This window comes from Mus pahari, chromosome 3 (genome assembly GCF_900095145.1).
Source record: "Mus pahari chromosome 3, PAHARI_EIJ_v1.1, whole genome shotgun sequence".
NCBI classification, from domain to species: domain Eukaryota; kingdom Metazoa; phylum Chordata; class Mammalia; order Rodentia; family Muridae; genus Mus; species Mus pahari.
In genome coordinates this window covers 157,269,154-157,272,675 of record NC_034592.1, presented here as the reverse complement: position 1 = coordinate 157,272,675, position 3,522 = coordinate 157,269,154, and the positions used below count along the sequence as shown (strand labels likewise).

At 36.7% G+C, this 3,522-nt stretch overlaps 1 pseudogene; it reads left to right on the top strand.

Moving 5' to 3' along the window:
* Positions 1-963: 963 nt before the first annotated feature.
* LOC110318078 lies at positions 964-3,241 on the top strand (annotated as a pseudogene).
* The last annotated feature ends 281 nt before the right edge of the window (positions 3,242-3,522 follow it).

The following is a 3,522-nucleotide window of genomic DNA, read 5'->3' as shown; positions in this document are numbered from 1 at the left end:
AGGAGCTTCTGACATGCAGAAGTTTCTCAGGTGTGCATGGTGCTGGGTGGGTGGATAGGACAGATTGGAACATAAGGCATATGGCAGGAAGCAGGCATTGAGTTATCATTCAGCATTATTTTGTATATGGGCTCCAGTGGGACTGGTTTTGCCTGAAATTACTAAAAGTCATTTTTATATTTTAGGTGGATAAACCAAGCAGCAGACCAGGCCAAGGTGTTCCACATGAGAGAGGTTTATTATGAGGGAATGGGGTAGGAGGACAGCGAAGCCTGTAGAAGGGTAGAGAAGATGAGAGAGAGAAAAAGAGGGGGAGAGAAGGTAGAGAAGATGAGAGAGAGAGAAAGAGGGGGAGAGAAAAAAGAGGCGGAGGAGAAGAGAAGAGGGCGAAGAGAGCGAGGAGAAGATGGCTTCCTATTTTATACAGAAAAATGACAGTCACTCCAGTGAGGGCAGGAACTGAGCCAAGTGGATTGTGGGATAGAAGATCGTTGTCCTGGCAACAAAGGTCAAGAGGGTCACATGCTTAGGAGTATCCTTGTGCTAACAGTCATGAACAGCTATAGAGCCATAGCCCAACTTTCTGATCATCTACAATTACAAGAGAGCTCTAGAGCATGGAGCCTCTCTGATTGGAAAACAGATCAATAGTATCTGTCGGGTCGGATTTATAACAGTTTAGGGGTCACTTTAAGTTATTTTTATTGGAGTCATAAAATATGATTTTATTTTATTTCTTTACACACACTAGCACAGATAACATTGGTCAAGTTCACATTGTCCCTGGTGTAGTTTCCTTAGTTATTGAAGAAAACTTGAAAATTGGTCACATAGAAATGGGCAGAAAAATCTTTCCCTGATATTGTATTGCAGTACTGTGGGCTACTATGAGAGTTGTGTCTAAAGAAACAGATAGTGGGCTTGGGCTTTAGACAGACTGTTTAGTGTTCAGGAGGACTGGCTATGGTTGAGAAGGGTGTGTCTGCCCTTACTTGGAGTCGAAGACACAGACATGTGGCAAGAAGGGAAGGGGAGATGGAAATGGACTTTTGTATCTACAGGTGGCATGGACAGGTGAGAGGAAACTGCAGTCCTAAGGGCATCCTTGCATATTGGGTCTCAGGGAACAAAAATGGGGAAGGTTTAGCAGCATTCTACATGGTTCCAAACCCAGCATCTTAATACTAAGGCATCAGGATCCCAGAGATCATTTATTTACTTCAGTTTTTTGTTGTCCAACTGTGAAAGACTGGATAAAAAGTACTATGTGGGCAGGGCAGTCAGCAAATATTCATTTTGAAGTACACCTTTACACTATTGTCTGTATCATTTTTTTTTATGTACACACATATTGAATCTTTTAGGATGTAGTCACCTATGATGACGTGCATGTGAACTTCACTCGAGAAGAGTGGGCTTTGTTGGATCCTTCTGATAAGAGTCTCTACAAAGATGTGATGCTAGAGACCTATAGGAATCTCACAGCTATAGGTAATACAGTGTTTTTTTTTATTTACTTTGTACAATGTAGGCACAACTGTTTCTTTGTTATTGTTATTTGTTTTTGTAATTTCAATTGAAATGAGGAAGAATAAGGTGAATAAATCACTCATGGTTCTAAAGTTTACTCAAGTTAGTAACTTAAATGTTGCTGAATTTCCAATAATTTAGCATACTTTTTCTGGTACTGTGTTTTAGGTTACATTTAGGAAGAACATACTATTGAAGACCATTTTCAAGCTTCTAGAAGTCATGGAAGGTAATTTACCTGTTCAAGCTGATGAGAAAATGCCTATAAAGAAAGTTTAATGAGTACTACAGGTTGTAAAGAAAACTAATAGTATACAATAAACACTCCTTTCAGTTATGGATGTTTACTGAATTTCATAAAATAATATATGTCTATGGCAGGTATGTAATTATACTTTGCAAGGCATTCCATTAATTTCAAAGACAGAGAAATAATGGCTTAACAGATATGTTATTGTTTAAATCAAGCCTAGTAGAGCCGTGCTGTAGAAGTGCAAGTCTCTTCAGTCTCATATTGCTTAGCTATCACAAAAGGAACACACAGTGACTAGGTGATGAGTATATGTCTAAAACCTTGGGAAAAGTTAATAATCCACAGTAAAACTGAGCTAAATGATATACTTGTAATAACATTGCTAAATTTAATGAGATGCACAGTTTAGAAGATTCAAGAATGGTTTTGTGGAAAAACCTTAATCTCTGTACATCTATGTGAGGAAAAAAAATCAGCTGTGTATATAATATGGAACCTTTTCACTTGTTATTCTCCTTTTGATATGGATGTCATAGATTATGGTGGATGCAAACCTTTTGAGCATAGGGGTATTGAAAGAAAGCCACATAACTTTCACTTTTCCAGAATAATTAGAAGTTGTGCAGTATACCACACTTTGAGTAGATATTCTAATTGTGCTATAAGTTTATAAATAATTAGTTTCCCAACATTATTGGGGACAATTACCAACTCAAACTGCTGAAAATCATGAGAATTAGGGTAGTAGAAATTTTTTTTCTTTTTGCATTTGTTCTTGTTCCAAATGTAGTATTACTCTCATGATAACAAAGTTTGTGAATGCAATCAGTGTGCAAAAGCTCTGAGTTCTTCCTGTTTTTTTCCAAATATGTGAATAACCTTTTATGAAAAAAGTATGCTATAAATGTGAGCCAGATAATCAGTACTATTCCCATTTCATGTATCTTCAAAGATGTAAAACAATCCATAATGAAGGAGAACTCCTTTGAATGTAAAAGCCATATTATGTTAACATTAGAGTGTTCTTTTCAATGAAACCAAATTTAAAAAGAATTCATACAGATAAAGTCTCATCAGTATAATCAATGTGAGAAAGATTTCATGTGTGCCAATTGTATTTGCAGGCATGAAAGAAGTTGTAGTGCAGAGCAACCCTCTGCGTTTATTCAATGTAATAAAGCCTTTGCATACCAGAGTCATAGTCAAAGGCATGAAGAAACACATAATGAAGAGAAAGACTATGACTATAACCAATGTGGTAAAGCGTTTGTAAAAAACAATCATCTCTGAGTACATAAACGAAGACATACAGGAGAGAAACCCTATGAATGTAACCAATGTGGTAAAGCCTTTGCAGTAAATAGTGACCTCCAAATACATAAGCGAACACATACAGGAGAGAAACCCTATGAATGTAAACAGTGTGGTAAAACCTTTGCACAAAGCAGTCATCTATGAATACATAAGCAAACACATATAGAAGAGAAACACTATGAATGTAACCAATGTGGTAAAGCTTTTATAAGTAATTGTGACGTCCAAGGACATAAAAGACCACATCGAAGAGAGAAACCCTATGAATGTAAACAATGTGGTAAATCCTTTTCACAAAGCAATCATCTCCGAATACATAAGTGAAGACATACAGGAGAGAAACCCTATGAATGTAATTAATGTGGTAAAGCTTTTATAAGAAGTTGTGACCTCCAAAGACATAAATGAACACATTCAGGAGAGAA